Source organism: Giraffa tippelskirchi, chromosome 7 (genome assembly GCF_054371585.1).
Source record: "Giraffa tippelskirchi isolate mGirTip1 chromosome 7, T2T-mGirTip1v1.2.pri, whole genome shotgun sequence".
Classification (NCBI taxonomy): Eukaryota; Metazoa; Chordata; class Mammalia; order Artiodactyla; family Giraffidae; genus Giraffa; species Giraffa tippelskirchi.
In genome coordinates this window covers 97,167,859-97,194,527 of record NC_137281.1, presented here as the reverse complement: position 1 = coordinate 97,194,527, position 26,669 = coordinate 97,167,859, and the positions used below count along the sequence as shown (strand labels likewise).

Below are 26,669 nucleotides of genomic sequence, written 5' to 3'. Positions count from 1 at the left end.
ATTGTTTGTAGGCTTTTTGATGATGCCCATTCTTACTGGTGTGAGGTGATATCTCACTATATTTTTGATTTGCATTTCTCTAGTAATTAGTGATGTGGAACATCTTTTCATGTGCCTCTTGGTAATCTGTAGGAGAAGGCAGTGGCACTCCGCTCCAGTATTCTTGCCTGGAAAATCCCATGGACGGAGGAGCCTGATAGGCTGCAGTCCATGGGGTCGCTGAGAATTGGACACGACTAAGCAACTTCACTTTCACTTTTCACTTTCATGCACTGGAGAAGGAAATGGCAACCCACTCCAGTGTTCTTGCCTGGAGAATCCCAGGGACAACGGAGCCTGGTGGGCTGCCGTCTATGGGGTCGCACAGAGTCAGACACAACTGAAGTGACTTAGCAGCAGCTTGGTAATCTGTATGTCTTTGGGGAAATGTCTATTTAGGTCTTCTGCCCATTTTATTATTGAGTTGTTTCTTATTGAGTCACATGAGCTGTTTGTAAATTGTGGAGCTTGATCTCTTGTCAGTCTCATCATTTGCAAATATTTTCTCCCATTCTGTGGGTTGTCTTTCTGTTCTGTTTATGGTTTCTGTTGCTGTGCAAAAGCTTTTGAGTTTAATTAGGTACCATTTATTCATTTTTGGTTTTATTTTCATTATTCTAGGATATGGATCTAAAAAGATATTGCTGAGGTTTATGTCAAAGAGTGTTCTGCCTGTGTTTTTCTCTATTTTTATAGTATCAGGTCTTTAATCCATTTATTAAAGAGACTGTCTTCACTATATAGACTTGCCTCCTTTGTCATAGATTAATTGACCATAGGTGTATGGATTTATCTCTTGGCTTTCTATCCTATTCCACTGATCTATATTTCTGGTTTTATGCCGGTACCATGCTGTTTTGATGACTGTAATTGTAGTCTGAAGTCAGGGAGTCTATTTCTTCCAGCTCCATTTTTCTTTCTCAAGATTGTTTTCACTATTTGGGGTCTTTTGTGTCTCAAAAGGAATTTTTACTTTCTAGCTTAATAAAAATTGATGCCACGGATTTATCTTTAAAGCAATGCAATAACATTCTTGGCTGTCTATCCAAAAATTGCCATCTTCCTTCTTCCTAATATAACCCCAACTTATTTTTTTTTTAATTCTACATAGCCAATATATCTTAGGGAAACCACCTCCACTTTCAAGTTCAGGTTGAGACATACTGGTATAAGAATAATCCCATGCCTCTTGTCAGTAATTGTTTCAGAAATGATCATGGGTCCCAATTCTGGCCAATAAGACATGAGGAGAAATTTGTTGGTGTCTTCTGAAAACTTCCTTCTCACTTTTAAGAAAAAGACAGAGATAGTGTTTCTCTCTCTCTCTCCCACTTAACGCGAACAAGGAAGCAAGCAGCCAGTCTCTACTGGCAGCCACCCAGCCATAAGCAGAGGAGCTTAGGATGAAGCCAAAATGGGGAATGTCACAGAAGAGAGATGAGAGTAATAAGACATCACTCAATGGTATCACTAAAGTACTGTATAAACCAATCCTGAAGGCAACCTTCCACCTCTGGACTTTCTGCTTATTAAGTAAATACATTTTTACATAAAATTATCAGATTTGATTTATGCTGTGTTCTTCACAGCTGAAATCATCTTTAACTGATGCTGGGATCTGTCACATCTCCAGCATCCACGTAACTGTGCACTCCTCATTCATATCTTGAATGATGGTTGAGAGACCCCCATATGACACTCAATCAACCAATAAAAGTCAGACTTTGGATGTGGCAAGTTTTTTGTGACACTTTAAAGATGGGACACACTTTTGTGATTGGGCAGCCACTGAGAGAGGAAGTCAGTTTTCCCTTCTTTTGAGACTAGGCTGGCCATGTAGCCTCTTCTGCCTAACCCAATGCAGTGGAAATGACATTAGATAACTTCTGAGACTGGGCCTTAAAAGATTTGCAACTTCCATCATGCCATTTGAAACACTTCCTCTTAGAACCCAGCAACCCTGTAAGACATCCACCTATATCCTATGACATTATTGCTGTGAAGAAGCCCAAACTAGCTATAACAGAAAGAGATAGACCGGCAGATACACCCTGTAGAGTAGACTGAGGTACCAGACATAATATGATAAAACTTTCTTGAGTGCAGTCAAATGAACCCCAGCACACTCCATGGAGAGCTAAGAATCACTGAATTGAGCCCTATCCAAATTAGTGACTAACAAATAAAACAATTGTTATTTTAAGCCACCAAGTTTTTGATGGCTTGTTGTACAGCCATAGATAACCGAAATAAGGAGAAAATATAAAAACTCTTTTTTCCACAAGCTTCAGAAACAGAAACAAAAAGTTTTCTGCTGACCCCTTCTCTGTCTAGATACTTTGTTAGTCAGTATGCTCCATTGCACTGCTGCCTCAGCTAATCCTGGATTTAAGAATGTATGACCACGTAGTAAGATGGAGATACACAGCAAGTGAAAGGACAGTGTTGTTTTACTCCTGCTCACCTCTATGACGATCAGATCTTGGGTTCTCATCAAAGTTTTCAAAAGACTAAAGAAAATATGTGGGAGAGTGGTATGCACCCAAGGGGAGCCCACTTGCTTCATTTCATGAGCATTCTCCATCTACATACACACACATACATTCCCCCTGAGTGCAAGTTCTGGCCAGTTTCTAGTCTCCATGCATAGACTGGCAGGACAGCAATTATTAAAGCATTTGTCTCATAAAAAGCCAGTAGAATTGGAGTTAGCCACCAGTTTCTTTTTAAGCTAAACTGACATTTTGAGCTAAATTTATTTTAACTAGGGATTTATGACAGGAAAGGAATAGTTCTAATTAAATAAGTATTAGCCTCAAACAGTGTGAATAATGACTCGTTGGAAGTTTCCCAGTCCCCTAATAGCTAATTAACAGCTCATAACTGGGTTTCCTTTGTGTCCCAAGGCAAGTGTGAAAAGGAGGCCTTGACTGACTAACGAGATAGGCTCACACCAGATTAAAAATGAAAATTGGCTTTACAGACTCCAGACCTGCAAATCCACTCCACCTGAAAAGAAAGGATTATTTTTAAGGCATCCTGAGCAACTGCTGTGGGAACAGCAGGAGGCACTGAGCACTTCACACCCTTGGGGTGAAACCTTTCACAGCCCTCTGGACAGAGGACCCAACGGCCAGCTGAGAGGGAAATGGCCTCCCCATGGTCGTGCTGTCTCGGGGTTTAAGAGAGAAAACCAAATAGGCTTTGCAGAGGCCAGTTCTTCCTTGGTCATGTTTGTACTTCAGATAAATATTAAGGTGGACAGATAGCAAATTAGAAGCCAGTAAATACCAATTTTCACCTCTGCAAATCCATATGAGAAACTCTTATTTCTTTGTCAGAGCTGAAGAACAGCTCTTCACTATTACAGAGGAGCTTGGCTCTCCTGATACAGTAAGTCTGTACCATGGCCACCTCTTACAAAACACTTACTGAAAAGTGTTCTTGAATAGGCAGTCATGGACTCTGGAAAAATGCTGTGTGTATTTTCAGGAGCCCCTCTGCTAGGGATGACCACACCCCTTTTATATGGCTGATAGCTGTGGTCATACTGGCTAAGCCCAAGGCAAGTCCTTGTTTTGACCACGACCACCAATACTAAAATAGTACATAGAACCAATATTTACTCACTCAATAGAATTATTCCATTCAGTGCATGGGAGTTGTTTTGTCATGATGAAGCAGTTGTGGGAAGGGACTCCCGTATTACCATGACTACAGAGTAGCAAGCTCACTCTCCCCTCGCCCCATTTGAACTGAGAACATGACCTCAATGTGGGCCAGAGTGAGGCTTCAGTTAAAAGAATACTGATTTGGGGTCACCACAGAGCAGCTGGGAATCTTCATTACTTGGCTGAGCCACAAGCAGTGGATTAAATGTAGAGGGTGGAGGAAAAACAACTTCCTTTTTGAGTTTATAAATAAACTATATGACCCACCCTAGTCAGGAAATGGGATGCTTTCTATTAGCCAAATAGATTGTCACTGTTCAAAATACTTATGACCATAATGAATTGAATTGAATTGAATTGAATTGAGTTGAATTTTTATTTGATTATTTTTAAAAGACATCGGAGGCTCTCATATTTTCAGTTCTTCATAACAAACTTAATCAAAAAGTGAATAAGAGCTTATTAAAAAAGTGACCAGAAGATTGGAAAGCCAGTTTTACCAAGTTAATTTGAATGTATTATGCCTATTCTGCATCCCCAGGAATACAGATTAGGAAGAGGATTCCTAACCTGTCGGTAGTTCAGTACCTTTAGTTTCCCCCACCCCCCACCCTGCCACCATCTCACCATGGTGAGGACAGAACCACTGCAAGGTTGCTCAGCATTTTCCTACTTTCCTAAGGACATCACCTCCAATGTGTGTTCCTCACTTTCACCCATTCAGATCAAAAAATTAATCAGAAGCCAAGAACCATCAAACCTTATACCAAACAACACAAAAACCAAGTCCATGTCCAAAAATATGTATGGGCTTTACCTGGTCTTTATCTACTCCTTTTAAGGCTTAATGCCAACCCATTTGATTTATTATCAAGAAAGGGGGTAACTCTCAAGGGATGCTGCAAATGTACTAGATATCAGTTAATTAACACTCTCTCGGAGTGAACAGAAGTGCTCTTCTAGGCTGGAAAGAATCTCTCTCTCTCTTTTTTTTTTTTTTCAAAACTGTGACTTGGCACTGACAGTTCAAAATTGTCAACAGTAACTTGGGGGATGGGAAGGTGTCTTTAGTTATTTTAATCAGCAGCATGAACTGAGCACACTTTCACTGTAGAGCTGTCTGCATAAGCTCCTATCGGAAGATTAGAAATAATGATCATGTCTACCCTCAATTAATTGATTGGATTAAGAAGTTAGGACCAGCACAGACACCATTATAAAGGATATAGGTAAGCACATAAAAAGTAATATTATGTTAATGTTGTGAATGTATGAAATAAGTGACTAAAGGATGGCCACCTTTTAAACTTGAGTTAAACTCCTCAAGGTTGAGGACATTTAAACCAGTGTACTGGGGGGAGTGGTGGATGAGAATCAACAGCAGAGGGATAAGCGAATAGATCGTGTGCAAGGTCTGGCCCAAAAATATGATAGAGCGAGAACATTTAAGAAGTCCATGGTTTTCTAAAACAAGAAACAAAAGTAAAATTGGAGAATTTAAAGTTATAAAATTAATGAAGAGAAGAACAAAAATCAATGTCATCTGTATCAAAAATTGGAAAAGGCATGGGAAGAGGGGAAATAGTGAGAATGATCTAAATCTTCACCTTTTATAGAAAGAAGATGATGAATGTTATCTAAAATAAAGAAATCAAGGCACAAAACCATTAGCACCTTATTTAGTCTCAGAGATAACCCTCAGGAGAGCTAAAGTTATAAATCAATAAAAGGAGAAGAAGGAAAGGGAAGGAGTTTAATAAGATTGACTGTTATTTTAAATTTGCTGTACTGATTGATGTTTTACCGTATGTATGTATTACCTGGATGATTTATAATGGACAGTGGAAGTTCCTGATGTCCCAAGTGCCTTGAAAAATGCACTGTGTGTTTTACCGTCTCTATGATGGCCTCCTTGGATGCTAGATATGGCTGGGGGAAAACAATAACTTCTTCAAAATTCAGGACTTACTATGAAAAAGAGGAGATTCAGGTGTTTTTTACATCTCATTCATGCTAAACAAGTCCCAGTGTAGGGTGCCTCATGGCTGATAGTGTGTGTGTGTGTGTGTATATGTATGTATGTATGTATGTATGTATGTATGTATTTTTGGCTGTGTTGTCTTCATTGCTGCACGTGAGCTTTCTCTATTTGCAGCGATTGGAAGCTACTCTCTAGTTGCAACGCGCAGGCTTCTCATTGCAGTGCTTCTCTTGTTGCAGTGCACAGGCTTAGTCGCTCTGTAGCATGTGAAATCTTCCTGAGCCGGGGATTGAACTTGTGTCCCCTGCATGGGCAGGTGGATTCTCAACCACTGAACCACCAGGGAAGTTCCCTCATAGTATGTTTTGAAGCCTTCACTCTTTTTCCCTTTTTAAGCGCTCTTGGTTGTGGTCAAATAGTGAAAGTCAGAATTTTCATATGCAGAAAAATCAGCATTTCTGGGGGACTTGGAAATAATACCGTTCTGACATCCTTTGTCCTGACTGTTAAAACATGAATCCCAAAGAGAAACAGAATTTTTCATTTTCAAGATCTACAAAGAGTGGATCTGTTGTTTGATGACAGAATTCTAGTATTTAAGAGTTGACTTTAAGAATCATCTCGGCTGATTCATGTCAATGTATGGCAAAAACTACTACAATATTTTAAAGTAATTAGCTCCCAACTAAAATAAATTAAAAAAAAAAAAAGAATCATCTGATCTACTTCCCTTATTTTGAAAGTGAGCAAACTGGGCTCTCAAGGGGCCCTGAGACTTGTTCAGGGGCATGAACCAATTAGGAAACCTACTTCTTTCCAGGGGCTTTTGATGCCTACAGTTCTCCTCCAAAGGTCTTTTTTCCCCAGTGAAATCCTGGGAAGAAAGTTCTTAAGAACAAGAAATTACCTTCACCACAGTAAAGCAGTGAATCACGTACCAAAATTTCTCTCCCACCCATCACTTATGCACTTCATCTTAAAGCTTCGTTTTTATTCTATGAAGGCAAAACAGCCTTTAAGGATCGGATATTCTTAAGTCAGTCAGTGTGGGAAGGGGGAGGTGAAAAAGGAGCTTTCTGAGGATAATCGCAATGAGAACAAAAGCTTTTCCAAATTATGCAATACATTATAATTATGCTATAAAATTGCTCTTCAACTGGAGGTGTCAATGGAGAGCATTACAGTTTTTAAATAGTTCTGTTCTTGATGGGGACTCACGAACATTTGAGGTGTTCATGTGTGCACATACATATTGAGGCAAAGCACAGAGCTATAAGCATTCATCCAGAGCTCTGGTATCCTTTCCTTCATAATTAAAAAAGAGAAGAAAAAAGGAAAAATCTATCTAAGTGTGCATGCAAATATTGCCCTTCTGGAGGGATCCTTGAAGGAAAAGAACTGGAGCTCTCAGTTCAACATATCTGAAGACTTTCTGGGCTTCCTGAAGCTGTGTGGTTTGAATTGAAGTGTCCTAAGCTATCTTCTCCCTGCAGACGAACCAGCTGAGGAACAAGAGATTGAGTATGTTCCTAAAGAGAACAGAAAAGAATGCTAGAAACTAAAGGATCAAAGTATGGGAACGTGCCGAGTATTGCTGTTATCTGTATAGTTCTCTGAGCACTATCCTGGACGTTTTTGGAGGCACAAAAAAGCAAAGACTTTTATTATCTGTGGAATTGAGATGATCAATGATTCTAGCTATTGCATCATATTGTTGTTGTTCAGTTGCTAAGTCGTGTCTGACTCTTTGCAACTTCGTGGACTATAGCACACCAACCTCCTCTGTCCTCTACTGTCTCCCAGAGTTTGCTCAAATTCATATCCGTTGAGTCAGTGATGCTAACCTTCTCATCCTCTGCTGCCCCCTTCTCCGTTCACCTTCATTCTTTCCCAGCATCAGGGTCCTTTCCAATGAGTCGGCTCTTCGTATCAGATGCCTGAAGTATTGGAGCTTCAGCAGCAGTTCTTCCAATAAATATTCAGGGTTGATTTCTTTCAGGATTGACTGATTTGAGCTCCTTGCAGCCCAAGGGACTTCTCTTACCATGCCTGTAATAAGAGAGTCATGATCTACAAAGGTATTATTTTTAAGGTTTGTTCTGAGTTTCAAATTCCTACCTTGACTGATCCCATTTTTCACTTTCTTGCTGAAAACTTTGACTCAAATTAACAGTTTTTTGCTGTTAGAGTTTTTGTTCTTATATATCCAGAACTGGCTGGTTCCCAACCTGGCCTCATATTAGAATCCACTTGGGAATCTTAATAACAACAACAGGGAATTCCCCAGCAGTCCAGTGGTTAAGACATGGGCTTTCACTGCCGTGGGCCTAGGTTCAATCCCTGATTAGGAACTAAGGTTCCCCAAGCTGCACGGTGTGCCCAAAAATAAATAAAACAACACAAAAAGCAAACCAATTTTATCAGAGTTTTTAAGTCTAGGCATCAATTTTTGAGGAAAGCTCCTTCAGTGTTTCTGATGTGCAGCCATGAGTGAGTCCTTGTTATAGATAGTATATCAAGATCATTCTATAGAAACTTCAGTTAAAATCAATTAAGTGATAAGTGAAGTCGCTCAGTTGTGTCCGACTCTTTGCGACCCCATGGACTGTAGCCCACCAGGCTCCTCCGCCCATGGGATTCTCCAGGCAAGAATACTGGAGTGGGTTGCCATTTCCTTCTCCAGGGGATCTTCCCAACCCAGGGATCGAACTCGGGTCTCCCGCATTGGAGGCAGATGCTTTAACCTCTGAGCCACCAGGGAAGTCCAATTTAAAACCTATTAATTTGGCCCAAAGTTCTGAATGTGTAAACAGGCCCCATGTGGAACTTAAAACCAAAGGTGCCTATTCTAAGACCTGTAGATGGCAGCAGATGACTCTAAGGTCCATAGAAAATTCCAGAATTTACTTAAAATCTGGGATCATTTTCTGATACAGACAATGCTCTCTGGTGTGTCTGTAGCAAATGCTACCTTTCTATTTCATTCTATGGTTTTCTAAGACAGTCTCTTGGCAAAACCTTTTTACAGATTGACCGCAAGCTCTTCCCATTCACAATGGCTCCAATTTGCAAATTAGGCAAGTGCTAGCCAGATGTATCTGGTAATGAACCTAAGGCACCCCTTCCCAGAACCTAGGTTTTAGAACTAGATTGGTGATGTTTTGCATCAAGAAGGACATAAACTCATGTTATAACAATTTCTGCTTTTAGAAGCATTTCTTTCTCTACCTAGACTCTGCAAACTGAATCTGTATTGAGTGCAGGACGGGAGGCTCTGAGATCAGGTGAGGACAATGCACAGAGGACAGTGCTGAGGACAGGGGGCAGCAGCATGGAATGGTGACCCATAGGTGAGGGGCATTCTGTGTAGGAGTGACCATGGAAACGTAGATTTTAAATCCTTGTACTAGAATCTTTCTTTGGAATATAATTTCATTATATAAATATTTCTTTCTACATGCACACATGCAAAAACATACACACGAAATATATATATTCATATAATTTATATAGTTATACGTATTATATAAAATATGTATATATATCCTTGCCTGGAGAATCCCCATGGACAGAGGAGCCTGGCGGGCTACAGTCCATGGGGTTGCAAAGAGTCAGACATGACTGAGCGACTAAGCACAGCACAGCACAGGTACACACACACACACACACACACACACACACACACACACACACACACACACACACACACACACATGCACGTAAACTGAGAAAATAGATCAGGGTTCTTGGTCAAATGCAAAAGAAAGTAATGTTAATTTAAAAAGAAAAACAAAATTTTGGAAGGATATTGGGCACATCAGGGAACTGACAGAAAAGATGAAAACCAGGCTCAGAAAATATAAATAAGTCATGTCATCTGCTGTATGTTTTTTGCTGATGCCACCTGGATCAAGTGCCACTGGACCCTCACCATTACAACCGCTGCTAGACCCTGGATTCTCCGACATGTGAACAACTGTGTGACATCAGGAGTAGGTGTCTTTGCTGAATGCAAGTAAGAGTGGGAAGCATCAGTAGAAATATAACAATAGACTGCAAGTTCTTTGAACCAAAGGAACATACCATGTCTTATCTTTGTATTAAAACATTGCCTTGAACAAAATGATACTCTATAAGTACTTGTAAACTTTAAAAAGGAAAGGAAAGTAATCAGCATGACATGAGATGACATGCAGTGACATAGCATGAAATGCCAGCAACCAAATGTGAGAAGCAGAATGTTATCACAAACTAATTTCTATGAAGAATTTTAGTCCTGACTCAGTTTTTCAGTTGCTAAGTCGCATCCGACTCTTCGTGACCCAGCGGACTGCAGCATGCTGGGCTTCCCTGTCCTTCACTATCTTCCAGAGTTACTTGTAGAGTCTTAACTTTCCAGCTTAGGAATTTCACACAATGAATCATCATTTATTTCAACTTGTTGTCAATTTCTCTATGGTAAAAATAAACATAACAACTATCCTGCCCCTGTCATAGTAGATCAAGACTAGAATAAGTGCTTGGAAGATGGAAGGTGCTGTATTTTATCAGACAGAACTCTGTGAGGTGTAAATAATTTCCTTCTGAAAAACACAAGTCAGAAGCCTTCAAGCAACACCCCACACAGCTTGCTAGTCTCAATCTTGAAAGACATTGCTTGTTTCAGTGTACAAGTGGATTGGTTCCTAAGTTTGTGATGCAATGGGGATTTCTTGGGGAATGTTCTTAGCTAGGTTGACGTGGGTACCGTGAAAGGAGAAGAAGAAGTAAGAACTGAGACAATTTAAAAGAGGTTTTATTTCCCAGGGTATTTGAATAAATTTAACCCTTTTACACACACTACAACCCAGGCCTCAATAAGGTGTCCAGCCTGATAACTTAAATTCTGCAGAAGTCCAGCATTTGTTTAGGGGAAAATGATTTGGTGTGCATATTCAGTATTGAAAGACAGCAAAAGTCATAAACTAGGGCTCCTTGAGGATAGAGAATATTGCTTATAGATGGACATTTTTCATCCCAGTACCTTAAATAATTTATAGCACAGATTAGTATTTAATAAGTCTTGCCAAATTAACTAATGAATAAAGAATTAATCAGGTGGATATCTATGGTGTGGTGTAGTACCATTTCCTTAGCCTGAATGCCAATATATTGCCTAAGTGAGCACATGGAAACTTAAAAAATGGGTCAATAGGTGAAGGATAAATAAGAAGCAAAAATTTAGGGGGCTCCCAACCAGATCCCTTCCCCTACCATCCTCAATCCAGTCTAAAATGCCACTCTTAGTTACCACTGATACTTCTGTGCATTAACCCCCCTCTAAGCACCAATTAAAATGAAATAATTTTCCTGTGCATCTCACTCTCTCTGGGTTCTGACCTATTTCCCAGGATTATAAGAGCAGAAGAATGGAGAATATTTGCAGAAAAGAGGAAATTTGTTAGGACATCTTACATTTGTGTAACACCTTATGCTTTTTTTCAATAGACTTTATTTTTAGAGCAGTTTTAAGTTCACCCCACAACTGAGAGGAAGGTACAGAAATTTCCCATGTTTCCCCTTCTCCTACACAAGCATAGTCTCCCTTATTAACATCCCGCACCTGAGTGGTACATTCATTATAACTAATGAAACTATGTTGACAAAGCATTGTTTCCCTTAGGAAACCATTGTTTCCCACAGTTTCCCTTAGGGTTCACTCTTGCTGTTGTACATTTTATAGCTTTTGACAAATGGATAAGGTTCACAAATGTATGTTTTTCAAAGTATGTTTACTGTACCAGTCCTCAATAATCCTGAAAACAAGCTTATGAAGTAGGTACAATTTTTATCTACATAAAAGACCCATGATGAACAGAAAGAATGTGTACAAGGCCCCATGTCACCACAGTGAGGGGTCTTTCAATCCCTATCAGTTACAAACTTTACTGAACACAGTGAAGGGCTCAGGTGAGTCTGCCTCAGTCTCACACCAGACGTGAAAGTGCTTAGCGAGGTGCCAATTCTGAGACTCAGGCCAAGAAATGCTACTTACAACAGACTGCACAGAAAGTGCTATTTCTGAATTGCTATCCTGGGGAGGGAAGCTAAACAAAATGTAATTTCCCAAGTTGTTTTGTGGGCTTTTTTTTAAACTTGGTCAGGTGAGATATTCTGTGCTGCAGAAGGAGCTGGGAGTAGAGGGAGAGAAGGGAGGAGGGAGGAGGAGATATCAACAGAGTACAAGAATAGAACATTCTAATTAACAGCTAAAAAGTGAGAACTGTGCAGGGCTTTGAAGCGAGAGCACCCTTCCTTGAAAAGAGATGTAAACTGGGAAATCCAGAGAGAAACAACCATAGATGTTGGTGTCAGATCTAGACTGCATTCTTGTAGGTTGTTTGCATACATCACACTGGGCATGCTGACCCCTCAATTAATCTTTGGACCTTAGCTTCTCCTTGACTCAAACTTCATGAAAAAGATGATGCAAACAAAGGAGGAAAGAGCTAATGCATGTTAACCAATCCATCAGGAGAGACCAACAACATGGTCATCTCGACTTTCAAGTTGTCATTAACAACTTGAGAAAGTGAAGAGAAGAGCATATGAAACAGAAGAACTCAAGCCAGTGAAGTAATAGAGTGCTTTGGACTGTGGATGGGACCATAGTTCTCCAAAAGGGGGTGCAAAGGAAGACAGTGGTATCTTCGCCTGCACCCTAAGTATGACAGTCATGTGTCCTGAGAGAAGAGCAGGATCTTTACAGGTAGGAAGAGTTGACAGAGGCTGCTCTTTACAGTGAGTGTGACGAATGAACTTGTCCATCCCCACTTCAATGAATTTACCAACTAGTTAACAAAGACTAGGCAATATAGCTCCCACAAAACGGACAAGTGCCATGGATATTTTTGGTAAATTATCCATTGAAAATAATATGAATGCCTTTAGTAGGAACTGACCACAAGAAAGTGACAGGACTGACATTTCTACCTCTCCTGGATCAAGCTCCTTATCAGCTTCAGGAAAAGGTGATCACAAAGATAATCTTCTCAAATATGTCAGGGTATCAACAAAGTTTTTAAATTATCAAAAAAAGAAAAAGCATTTGAAGCCTAGACTTACATCCACTGTTATTAACAATGAACTGTGTCCCTAAGTCAATATTTTTCCTTGAGATACAAGTTAATAAATCACAATAAGCATGATATTTTAAAATACTGTTTATTTCCTTTTTATTTCATCTTTTAAAGTTCCCCTCTTTTCTACATAATGTTTTAGAGTAGTTTATGTATAAACTTCAAAGAATCAGTAAATACATATATTGGGAGATATGTTAAAAAAAATGCTCTGCTGGTAGGGATATGCAGTCAGATAAGCAGAGATCTCTGGCTTAAGATTGAACAGCAGAGATTCAAAGGAAGATAAATCAGTAAAAGCTGAAATCCCAGAGTGTTCCATAGACTTTGGAATTGAAGGATGGGGGTACACAGAGTAGGTGAGTCTAGAAGAAAGAAAAAGGTGTCAACAAAAACATACAGAAAAGGATATTAGAGAACAGACTTGACATCTGCAGGCTGATAGTGAGGAGAAATAAAGGCCTAATAGCTCAGTTTGAGACCCACGTGCCTTCCACTAACAGGAAGTCAGCAAATCTCCTGGACATTCACTTCTTCCACACTCATCCTGCCCTGCCTCTCTCAACTCCATCTTTCCATGATCTAAGCTACCTCCTCTGAAGACGGCCTCAGAAGCGTATCTTCATCTCCAAGCTGACTTTTCCAGGAACCTGTTGGCTATCTCCTCAGATCTCCACAAATCCTCAGACTCCACAAGTTCAAACATGTCATCAGCTTGAGAGATTCTCCACCCATAGCCACCATTAAGTATCCTACCTCTTTGCACTTCCAGGAAGTAGAGAGATGAGTTGACCTAGAATCTATTTATTGTTCTCAAAATTACATTTTATATCTTTTTAAAGCACTAAGAGCAATTATTCATTCAATAAACATTTATTAAGCACCACTGCCAGGCCCTGATCAGCAAACATCAGTGGGAAAAAACACACAATGATCCCTGACATAGAGGAGCAAGGACATCAAAATTTAAGAAAATCAATAAATAGGACTTCCCTGGTGGCTCAGGTAAATAATCTGCTTGCCAGTGCAGGAGACATAGATTTGATCCCTGATCTGGGAAGGTCCCACATGGCATGGAGCAACTAAGCCCATGCTCTGTAACTACTGTGCCTGTGCGAGCCACAACTAGTGAAACTTTTGTGCCCTAAAGCCTCTGCTCTGCAACAACAGAGGCCACCACAATGAGAAGCCTGTGTACCACAACAAAGAGTAGCCCCCACTTGTCACAATTCCAAGCAGCAGCAAAGACCCAGCACAGCCAAAAATAAATAAATAAAATTGCCCCCCAAAATTGATAAACCTACAGATAAAATAAAATGTTAAGTCCACCAGTGACTGATCTTTGAGAAAGATTGATCTGAGATCTTTAGCAGCAACATTTATCACTCTTACAGAAGCAATATGCTGGTTTTTTGAAATCAGCCCGATCTGGGAACAACAGATCTCATCTCCGTCACTAACACGTTTGTCCTCTTAGGCGAGTTACCTAAAATCTGTTTCCTCACCTGTAAAGTAGGCATAAAAACATGAAATTGAGATGTGGGTTTCTAAGAAATGAAATCTGTAAGTGTCTTACACATAGTTGGTGCTCAATAAATGTTAGTTTCTTTTTCATTAATAAATGTGCCCATGTTGGCTTCGCTGAGAAATGGTATTTACCAATGACGAACAAAGAAGTCAAACTGAAAGGATAATTTTGGAGGAGAGAGCTGAGGTGAAAACTCCTACCCAACCACTGCTGCCTCCTCTATGGAAGCTTCTCGACGTCCCTGACAGAGTTTGTTTTTCCTGGACCCACTCTACTGTTTATAGACCACTTGATTTTTACCATGGTCCCTTCTGAATCTCTGTTTCTGCCTTCATTGAAGGCAGTGTCTTGTCATTCTTCCCATCCCCTTCAGCATCTAATTTGGTGCCAACCACAAATATAGGCCTGTCTGAATTCAGGTAACAGCTGAACACTTCAGTGAAATATCTTGCTCATTGTGTCCTAGCAAGTCATTCTATACAACTAGTGCAACAAATTACAGAATAGGTTCTACAGAAGCCAGCTCTTACCAGAGACTAAACATGGCCTTCCCTCTGTGTATGCAGAGACCTCTCTTGCTCTTATAAAGACACCAGTCTTCTGGGATTAGGGCCCCACCCTTATGACCTCATTTGACCTATCCCCTTAAAAGCCCTATTTCTAATTACACCTACATAGGGGTTCAGGTTTCAACATATGAACTGGTTGGGGGAGGGGGAGAGAAGAGGGTACACAGTTTGGTCCAAACAGATCCCTAGGTAAATTTTTGTCTACAAGCAGAAATGTTAATTAAAGAAAGAGGGAGACTCATGGTCCATCATCTCATGAAACTCACATCAATCTCCTTCTATCAAGACTGAAAATAGGGTTAGAAATGAAGAGAAAGGCAGGAAATAGAAGAGCCCCGATTCCACCAGTGTGTAAATTATGTCAATAGGATGGATAAAGCGTTAATCAGGGAGTTAGGAGTCCAAAATTAAATGCCAGTCTCAAGCAATGCATCTAACCTCTCTTACCTAATTTTCCATTCTATTTATAAAATGAAGTTAAGACATCCTGCTGCCAAAAAAAAAAAAAAAAAATGATGATGATTTTTGTGATTCAGATATAAACAAGGCAATATTTTCCATTTTTTAAAATAATCTCTTTTCCCCTTATTAACATCTTCACAGTCACTGCTTTTGAAAATATATTTGGTCTTGGCTATTTTTACATCGTATAGTGCTTGGGCTAAATTCGCTCCCCAAACATAGGCAGTCCTTTGTGTTACTTTCTCTCCTTCACAAGGCCTAGTATCTGAGTAGAAATTCTTGCCCTTGTTCCATAGCAAGACAAAAATTTCTGTGTTTCTGATTTCCTGGCAGAGGAACTAAAAATCAGAAAACAAAAACTGCTCGCCTGTGTCTTCTCTTCTATTTGAACCTCATCTACTTGAAAATTTCTCTTTCTGGGCCTTCCCCTCCACAAAAGCACAAATGCACAGACAGCATTTTCTTGTGTTTTTTTTGAAACAAAACAGTTGTGGTCCAGCCTCTTTAACACAGTTCAACATGGTACTCCATTCTGGTCCCTGTATATAACTTGAGTCAACTTCACAACTAGCCAAGATCAGACAGACAGACAGAAGTCCTGTTCACCAAGTATTCCACCTCTCTGTGTACCTTTTGGGTACATTGTAAAATTATGGTCCCTTGTCCTTTTGAGATTAGGCTTAGCCATGGAACTGGTTCTAGTCAATGAAAGAAAATAACTTATGCCACTTCTGGGTCCATCATTTATTTGGTTGTGAGACTGTCCAGAGCATTCTTCCCCTCTAGCTTCATGACCAGCAGCGTTCCAGGTAGTAACTTTGTCAGAGGGGATCAGGAGCAATGAGATAGACAGTCTCCTCATCTCCCCAAAACCCCCCTTCACCAACCCAGGTTGGACATGTAGCATGTGAGAAATAAATTTGTGTTGGGTAAGGCACCAATATTTTGGGTTCTTTGTTCCTAAACAAAACCTAGTCCGTCCTGGGAAAGACAGCTACTATTGTCTCTGCCTGTCTCCCACATTCTTACAATCTCCTGAGAGATACAGTCTGTCCACCTTGGACACACAGTTGTTGAAGTGTACACAACTCAATTTTATGAAAGAAAATACTCTCAAGTTCAGATGAAACACATATATTCACATAACTCAGCTTTCTGGACACAAATTTAAAATGTTTAAAGGTTCTGAGCTCAGGTGGCCTTGGCCTGCAGCAGCTTGAAGCAGGGTTTCAGTTCCAGAGACTGAAGTCAGATCTCAGTGGTGAGAGTGCTGAATCCTAGCCACTAGGCCAGTGGCAGGTGACAAGGCCTTGGCCCTTTTGTTTGCAAAAACGTGAAACAAGTAAAGTGTTTATTAGGAATAAAAGAGTACCGTACATGTGGATAGACACATGGGAAGACTCAGAGAGTGCACCCTTGTGGTAGTTTCTCACTTATATGGGGCATTTCTTCCAGGTTTCCTTTGGCTAAACACCTTGCTTTTCCTGGTTCTGAGTCCATATTGGTTTATCTCAGGACCTCCCATGAGTGCATATGCATCTCTTAGCCAAGTTGAATTCTAGCAAAGAAGCCTATGGGTAGATTTGACATCACTCCCTTCTTGACCTCCAAAGAGCTTTACAGTCCAGAAGGTCTCCTTGACTTTGAGAATGAGAAATATGTGGTCTTTATCTTTTATCTGAGTAGGGCTTAGCCTACTCAGAAAGTGAAGGAGGAGAGTGAAAAAGTTGGCTTAAAACTCAACATTCAGAAAACTAAAATCATCCGGTTCCATCACTTAATGGCAAATAGACGGAGAAACAATGGAAACAGTGAGAGATTTATTTTGAGGGGCTCCAAAATCACTGCAAATGGTGACTGCAGCCATGAAATTAAAAGATACTTGCTCCTTGGAAGAAAAGTGATGACCAACCTAGATAGCATATTAAAAAGCAGAGACATTACTTTGCCAACAAAGGTCCATCTTGTTAAATCTATGGTTTTTCTAGTAGTCATGTATGAATGTGAGAGTTGGACTATAAGGAAAGCTGAGCACCAAAGAATTGATGCTTCTGATCTGTGGAGTTGGAGAAGACTCTTGAGAGTCCCTTGGATTGCAAGGAGATCCAACCTGTCAATCCTAAAGAAAATCAGTCCTGAATATTCATTGGAAGGACTGACTGATGCTGAAGCTCAAACTCCACTACTTTTGCCACCTGATGTGAAGAACTGACTCATCGGAAAAGACCCTGATGCTGGGAAAGATTGAAGGCAGGAGGAGAAGGGGATGACAGAGGATGAGATGGTTGGATGGCATCACTGACTCAATGGACATGAGTTTGAGCAAGCTTCGGGAGTTGATGAAGGACAGGGAAGCCTGGTGTGCTGCAGTCCATGGGGTCACAAAGACTCGGAAATGACTGAGCAACTGAACTAAACCAAGGGCTTCGCCTCTCCTATTTTCCTGCTATTATGGAGTTTCTGTCCACAGTGTAAGAGATTCTAGAGGATGGCATTTTGGACTTCCCTTTTGGGAATTTGAAACAATATGGATATTAGTAACTGGGGGAAGAAGTTGTTATCTTCTTTAACAAATTAAAGTTGAAAAGTTTGGTAAAAATCAATAATAAATTAAAACCAGGTTTATCTTTTTTATCAGAAGTTGCTAAGATGAATGTTTTCAATATTTTGTGTGTGAGCTTTCTTTCATTTTTTAGAATAGATGAATTCCTTTGTCTTTAATATTATTATCATTTTTTGGCCACTCCATCTGCTCAGCCTGGGCCCATCAATCTGCCTCAGTTTCGTAATTTGAGAGCTCTTATTCTAGCCCTGCTCTGTTTGACATGGAAGTAACATGTATTGAGCACTCAGAATGTACGTAGTTAGTGCAACTAAGGAACCAAATTTTAAAATGTAATCTAATTTTAATTAGCTCAACATTTAAATTAGTATAAAATATCTCAAATACTACTGATTTTGAGTATGTGTCGAAAGGGTTGTATTTTAGATATAATGAGCTAAGTAAAATAGATGAATAAAAAATAGTGTTACCTATTTCTTCTTACCTTTTAAAATGTGGCTACTAGACTAGAAAATTTAAACTTATATATCTGGCTCATGTTATATTTCTGTGGAATGGAGCTCGTCTAGAGCCTAATGGCTCAGGGTTGCAAATCTTTATTCAGAATCTGCTTCTGTCTTCCAATTCCAGGCAGAATGGTGCCATCAACTCGATTTAGTTTCTAGAGGAGTAAGTTTTTCCTCCATAGCCCTAGAAACCCACAGTTAAAAGGAGGGTTTCCCCTGATTTGCTAGGTCCTGAGGAACTCCTCGCTAGGAATCCTACTGCGTGATTCTTATCTCTGAGGCCAGTTCTCAGTCCTACTGACATACTTTTCTCCAGTTCATGCTCCATGGAGTGCTGCATTCTGGCTTCCTGTTTCCCTGTGTGTCCTTTTTTTTCAGCACCCCCCACCCAGATTATCCTGCAAAGACACTATTTGCATTTGCATGCTGACTCAGTCTGAGACATCTCCCTAACCTCCTTAGACAAGGAAATTACTGAAGACCCCTATATTTATTTATGTTCAAATCCTGGGCTTCTTGCATAATGGGGGAGGGGGGCAGAGTTTGAGAAGGGGAAGAGTGCCTATCATTTCACCATCAGGTTTTAGGAAATGAGTGCATTTATTCTCATCTTCTTAAGAGGTTTGACTTAGTCTAATGTTTTCCTTGAATGAGGTCTGAAAAAAAGTGGTTTCTCCTGGATACATTTCCCCTGTTAGAATGGCCAGTAGAGAGTTCAAGGTTGGACAACAAAGTTCTGTTGGACATCCTAACTTACCAATGACATCATTCAGCATCTGTCCACAGGTCTCTCCTGAAGCTTTCACAGTCTGTTGCTCTTCTTGGTGAAAGTTTGCAGAATCTTGGATGGTTTTTAAAGCTAGGTCTTTAGGGCAAGCTTATAGAATCTGCCAGAGCCTGGACTCCTTTCCTTACTCTCTTTTGCATCACATATTTATCTGGGTTTTGGTGCTTGATTTCCTTTCAGAGCTGCCCCTCTGAATGTCACATAGCTGACCCAGTCTCACATTCTTCAAAGATAAGTAAGAGGTCTCCCTTTGATGGCCCATCACCCAAAGGCTCACTGGAGCTGGTTATCTTTTTGAAACCTGCAAAGATCAAACAATTCTTCTGTAGTTGCTCAGACAGACACAGAAAAACTCCACCCCCCTCTCCCCAACCTAACTTCCTGACCCCAAAACCCAGAGTCTGATCACTGAGCCAATAGCTTCAAATTTGGGGTTTTGACAACTACACAAAGCTAGGTTGCAAGAAAGTGGCTTCCAGATAAGGGTAGAGAGGATACAGGAGGGGGCCTGTAAGTCTCCTCACTTTTAATCTGATGCTTCTTCTAATATGTGTGCTGCTTTGCAGATGTTTTCAGTTTGAGCTCCTTCTCAATCCAACTCTTGAGGTTAATTAGTTTCAGGGATTAAAATTAAGGAGTCATCTATTTTATGAATTAGTCAGCAGGCAAGACCTACCTGCACCAAGATGCATCATCTTTGTCCCAAACTGGGGGTCCCAGAATAGAGAAGCTGACCCCAGGTAGAGACTCAGATCCAAACAGGTTACACTGGGCTTTGGACCAAATATAACACTGACTGTGAATAAAGAAGTGGATGAAGACTTTTATGCTGAGAGATAACACCAAACTTCTGACCTCAGCTCGCTACTCTGACTTCATACTACTTAAACCTCAAGGCTTAGAGGCCAGAGCTTACTCAGCATGCTGTGTGTGGACTGAGGGGCCGGCCTGCCTGGGTCTTGATCACTGCATAAAAATGCAAGTTTCACTCATATCAAAAGGCCTTTGGTTTTCTGCAGAGGACTGAAGGAACACAGGTCACACAACAATGAGAGTTTTCCACATGTATAAATGTGTTTAGTGTTTTTGCCACTCATATGCTCTGATCTTAGAATCCAGAGCACACTGTCTACCCACACTATCTCCCATTCAGGAGCTGTTGATGTCTGAAATGCCCCACTAAGTAATTTGGCTTAAGGGTAAGAAAATCCTTGGGAGGGGTGACACATCAAAGCTCATTAATTATCTACAAGACAGATGATTCTGTAGTATCTTCTCTACCATCCTGTAAATGCATTTTTATCAAACCCTTTCTAAGAGTTCTTTTGAGAGAAGAAAGAAGTTTCAGGTGCCTGGGAAAGTATTTTAGAAAAAGAAGAGTTTCCCTCTCTCACATCTCTGCATGGGGCCAGCTCTGGGCAGAGATGGGAATTGGAGGGGCGGGGAGTAGGGAGTGAGGACAGAGGGGTGGGGATGAGTCTGGTTCTGGTTCCTCTTTCTTGTCCAACAGCCCTTCACATCAGCTTGCTCACGGCTGGAGCGTTGAAGGGAGGGTTACCTTTGTCACCTGAAGGGGAAGGAGGTGTGGGTTTATTTTAACTTCAGCTTCCTTTGCTACTTGGGTGCTGCTCTCATAAGTGTTAACTTGCTCTGCTTGTCAGAGCTGAGTATTTGCTACCCGAGCCCATGTGTTTCAGCAGAGAGGGGAAAAAAACTATCCCTTTGAAGGGAAGGTTGGGTGAAAGAGAAAGCCACATTAAACAACCAGCCCCATGTTAAATTTGGACTTGCTCCTATTTGTAAAAGGTTTAAAAATACCCTGGGGCCCTTTTCTGCTTTTGCACTTTTTTTTTTTATTCAGCAGCTTACCCCATTTCCAAGCAGCCCGGCATAAAGGCACTTCCTTTGACTCTCTTATACCTGCTGAGAGATTTGATATCAATTCTGTCTGAAGGTCTCAGGGGCCCTAGAAATGCCTGTTAGAAGCTGAAAGATTCTGGCCCCAACTTGGGAAGAAGATGTGTGTTCAAACAGGACAAACAATAAAGAAATATCCATCCTGCTCCACCCACCTGACACCCGCCCCAATCCGACCAACCTAAACCCACACTGGAGGGGTGTGTCTCGAAGTGCTTACTCAAAGATCAGTTGATTTAATTGTTGTTGTGAGAGAGTTGTGGAGGGCACTCCTTTGATGTGGGATGGGGCTTTACAAAGTCAGGAAAGTGTCTTGATTTGTCTTTGGCTAGTTATGGAGCCATGGGGCACTTTGTCAGAAATAAAATCCTTTCTGTATTCTATAAGAACCAGTTCTTAATTACTGCACTCAAAATGGAAAAACAAATGGGAACAGACATCAGCAGAGCCTGAGTTAAATATAATAGGGTGTAACCATAGACGGAAAACTGAACAGTTGCAAAAAAAAAAAAACCAATGAGGAAGCTGTCTGGGCACTGACATGGAACAATTACCAAGAGATATTATTAAGTGATAAAAAGTGAACAGATTGATGATAGTCTGCTACTACTACTCTAAAACAATCTCCTTTTTTACACACATAGATTATCTGAGATCCATGAAAGAAGATATATTCTGTATTATTTCCCAGAGCTTCCAGAATGTTCAAGCCCCCAGATCCCCCAAGGGACCCACCTGTTGATTGCTTACTGGATGCCAGGCACTGTCTCAAACAAGAACCAGATATACTCAGCACTATAAAGATAGACACTCAGCTACCACAATCATTAACTCGTTGTTTCTCTTATTTCAACTCTAACCCCAGCCACCGTCAAACTACCTCCCCCTGTACCCCCCAAAACATAGATACTTGGGATTATTCCGAAGGAAATCACAGACATCATATCATTTTATCCGTAAAAAGCATATAAAATATAATTAAGTTTGTAAATGTAACCACAATAAGTGTTACATCTCCCCAAATTAACAGTAATTCTTTAAAACCATCACACATCCAGACCACTCACAAGATGACCAGGAAAATTTGAACACTAACTGCATTTGCATATAATTTTTAATTTTAGATGATTTATCAAATCAGGATCTATACAGGGTACTTTGGCATTTGGCTGTGATTGACCTTGTCTGTTTTAATCATTATGGGTTTTTTGGTGGGGTTTTTTTTTTTTTTTTTTTTTTTTGAGCTTTATCGGTTGAATAAATTGGGTTGCTTTACTCGCAGAGATTCTCACCTTCTGGATTTGGCTGATTGCATCCTCACAGTTTGGTTTCGGTTTTGTCTATTCAACTTCCTATGTAAATTGATGTTTGACCTAGAAGCCTAGTTTGACTCATATTTCATCTTTTTTAGATGGATGCTTCATAGGTGGTGGTGTGCCCATCCATCAGGAGGTATATGATGTCTGACTGTCTGTCTTAGCAGCCATTGGTCATCATTACCTAGATCATTATTTTAATTAGGAGTTGCAGAATAGTGTTATCCCAGTTCTATCACTCTTCCTTATTAACTGGAATACTCATATAGAGAGAGAATTGTTAACTGTTTGGTTACCCTGAGATGGAATTCTCACATGAAAAGAAAGATAAACACTTGACCTTTTCCTTCTGAGTGAGTGAAGTTAGTGAAAGTCGCTCAGTCATGTCCAACTCTTTGCGACCCCATGGACTGTATAGTCCATGGAATTCTCTAGATCAGAATACTGGAATGGGTAGCCTTTTCCTTCTCCAGGGGATCTTCCCAACCCAGGGATTGAACCCAAGTCTCCCGCATTGCAGGCGGATTCTTTACCAGCTGAGCCACAGGGAAGCCCAAGAATACTGGAGTGGGTTGCCTATCCCTTCTCCAGCAGATCTTCCCAACTCAGGAATCAAACTGGGGTCTCCTGCATTGCAGGCGGATTCTTTACCAACAGAGCTATCCGGATAATGAGTTGGTTCTACAGCATCCTCCAAAGATGATCAGTTAGCTTTTTTCTTAGTATCTTTATGAATTCATGGGTTGTAACATATCTGATATATTTCAATTCATTGTGATTTTTAGCTTTTCTGATGGTCAGATGGCTGTCTTTGGCCAATGTGAAGTTCAAGTTGGCTCCTGAGAAATTTGACACAAGCCCAACAGTCTTTGATAACTTCTTTGTAGTCTAGTATGTCAGATATCCGAACTTCTCTTGTCTGTTGTCTACCTTCAGACCTGGAACATGCATTTTCTCAAAATTCCCTGGCTGCTTTCACTGGAAAATGCTACAGTCTAGCCACAAGGGGTGCTTCTTGCTAATGGGTTGACTGACTTTTTTTATGGAAGGAACCAGGAAAGAAGTATTTAAAAAAATACATCATAGGTTCATACTGATATTTTAAATTTAACCATAGGATGACAGGATTTTGCTTTGGTGATTTTGTAATTTTTTTGTCTTACATGAAAAAAATCAGTGTTTGTCATCTCTTTAACCTAATCACTTATTTACTTTATACTATAATATATGTAAGGCTTTCCTCATAGCTCAGTCAGTAAAGAGTCCACCTGCAATGCAGGAGACCTAGGTTCAATTTCTGGATCAGAAAGATCCCCTGGAGAAGAAAGTGGCAACCCACTCCAGTATTCTTGCCTGGGAAATCCCAAGGACAGAGGAGCCCGGCGGGCTACAATCCATGGGGTCCCAAAAGTCAGACACAACTTAGTGCTTAGGACAAGCACTGTGGCCAGGCTTAGGTTACAAAATGGCTTAGGGCAAAAAATGGCTTTGTTACTTCCATGGTGGCTCAGACGATAAAGAATTTCCCTGCAATATGGGAGACCTCAGTTCGATCCCTGGAGAAAGGACTGGCTACTCACTCCAGTATTCTTGTCTGGAGCAACCCATGGACAGAGGAGCCTGGCAGGCTACAGTCCATGGGGTCGCAAAGAGTCAGACGGGACTGAGTGACTAAGCCCAGCACAGCATAAAATATGTAACCATTCCAGGTAATAATACAAACAATACCATCATGAAGTTTTTTTGTGTGTTTGTTGTTGTTGCTATTGTTTGGTTTCTTTAACAGTCCTTTTTATCTTCAGAGTTTACCACATTAAGACTGTATGGTCACATGACTTTTAAATCATGGGCTTTTATATTTAATTATTAAATAATTATATAAGACATTTATATTTGTATCAATTTTATGTCCACAAAACAAAGTACATTCAAGAAAGTCTAGCTTCCACCTCTGTTCTCTTTACTTTCCCCCTTCTTAAGTAATTATTTTCTTTTATGGTTTCTTAAATGTCATCCATACACACACACTACCCTTCCTGAGTTGAATCTTAAATACTACATATATTTTCAAAATATTTATTCATTCATTCATTCGTTTATTTGACTGTGCTGAGTCTTAGTTGTGGCATGTGAGATCTTTAGTTGTTACATGTGAGATCTAGTTCCCTAACCAGGGAGCAAACCCAGGCCCCCTGTATTGGAATTGTGGAGTTTTAGCCACTGGATCACCAGGGAAGTCCCTCTATATACTTTTTATCTTCATTTTTTTCTGATTAAACATCTTATTGAGCTGATAACTCCATGGTCATATATAAAAATAGGCTTCTTCCTGTTTATAGCTACATACTAAAAGGATGTTCCATAGTTTATTCAGCTAATTTCCAATCTTTTGCTATTAAAAACAATTCTGTAATGTATTATTATTTTCACAGCTGCTCCAACAAAGAGCAGCCACCCCTGGGGAAACAGTGAAAACAGGGGCTGACTTTATTTTGGGGGCTCCAAAATCACTGCAGATGGTGACTGAAGCCATGAAATTAAAAGATGCTTACTCCTTGGAAGGAAAGTTATGACCAATTTAGACATCATATTAAAAAGCAGAGACATTACTTTGTCAACAGAGGTCCGTCTAGTTAAGGCTATGGTTTTTCCAGTGGTCATGTATGGATGTGAGAGTTGGACTATAAAGAAAGCTGAGTGCTGAAGAATTGATGCTTTTGAACTGTGGTGTTGGAGAAAACTCTTGAGAGTCCCTTGGACTGCAAAGAGATCCAGCCAGTCCATCCTAAAGGAGATCAGTCCTGGGTGTTCATTGGAAGGACTGATGTTGAAGCTGAAACTCCAATACTTTGTCCACCTCATGCGAAGAGCTGACTCATTGGAAAAGACCCTGATGTTGGGAAAGATTGAGGGCAGGAGGAGAAGGGGACGACAGAGGATGAGATAGTTGGATAGCATCACCGACTCGATGGACATGGGTTTGGGTGGACTCCGGGAGTTGTTGATGGACAGGGAGGCCTGGCGTGCTGCGGTTCATGGGGTCACAAAGAGTCGGACACAACTGAGCAACTGAACTGAACTGAGCTTTAACTGGCTTCCACTCTTGCCTATAGCTGAGTCCTTTTTTGTTGTTGTTGGCTTACTTATTTTCTTTCGCCCTGTGCATTAATTTATTTTCACTATATCCTTCTCACCTTTACAACCTTAGCACTAGCTCTCTCCTACCATTCACTGCCCATTCTCTACCTTGCCCTCTGAGGTTTGGAGCACCGTTCTCAGCACCTGGGACCTGGCAGCTCTTCTTCCTGGAGGAGAAAAGCAGTGTGAATTTTACCAGTTAACACACAACCACTGCCTTTTAACACAGTCTTGTAAAAGACAATACAGTTTCTACACATAAGGGAAATACATGTTTCCACAGGCTAACACATGCGCCTGGTCTTTGCCCAAGTTTGAGTTTAGGTGCTCAGTCATGTCCAACTCTTTGCAACCCCATGGACTGTAACCCACCAGGCTCCTCTGTCTATGGGATTTTCCAGGCAAGAATACTGGAGTGGGTTGCCATTTGCCCAACAAGTATGGATAATAATCCCTCATACATTTCCAAGTACCTTCTTGCATAAAGTTTATCCAGGTACTTCGTAAGTTTCTTGTGAGAGCTTTATCTTTTGTGTGCTCTGTAAATTCTTGGAACATTACCACATACTCAGTAAACACTAGTGGATGGTTGTTTATTAATTAACTTTCCTTGGAGTTCCAATATTAAGAGGTGCTATTTCAGCTGCCATGCCACTACTGTAGGTGGTAACAACGACTAAACTAGCCAAGAAAACTATTCAAAATAAACATTTCCCATGCTTTTCAACACCCACTGCTCCTGCCACCCTACTGCTGATAGTATATAAGTCTTTCCTTACTTTAGGAAAACCTGTAAAATCTGGAAAGGGCAGTGAAGAGCTAAGTGAATAATTCTAAAACAAATTATACAGCCTTCTAGGAGCATAAGGGACCTAGGACAGGATTTCAGATGCTGACTTTTTCTTAACAGGATGCCTATTTAATTTGGGAGACTAAATATTCTGCTTAGGAAATGTGTTCCCTAATCACTTTTTATCTTTGGCTGTAAAGCAACATTTCTCTTCTTCTGGATGGCTATTTCTAACTTAGTAATTTAATTTTCATTCCAGCAGACACTTATTCACACACACAGTT

The 26,669-nt window shown here is 40.4% G+C and overlaps 1 protein-coding gene across 2 annotated transcripts in view; it reads left to right on the top strand.

Moving 5' to 3' along the window:
* The window catches only part of RASGRP1 (RAS guanyl releasing protein 1), a 776,793-nt gene that overhangs the window by 600,720 nt on the left and 149,404 nt on the right, over positions 1 to 26,669 (top strand). The window contains exon 1 of one of the 2 annotated variants that reach the window (XM_081507138.1): positions 4,810 to 4,939. The exons of the other annotated variant lie outside the window; for it this stretch is intronic. The gene's annotated coding sequence lies outside the window, so the exon portion shown is untranslated. Of the gene's footprint in view, positions 1 to 4,809; positions 4,940 to 26,669 lie in introns of those variants that run through there. 2 annotated transcript variants of the gene reach the window in all.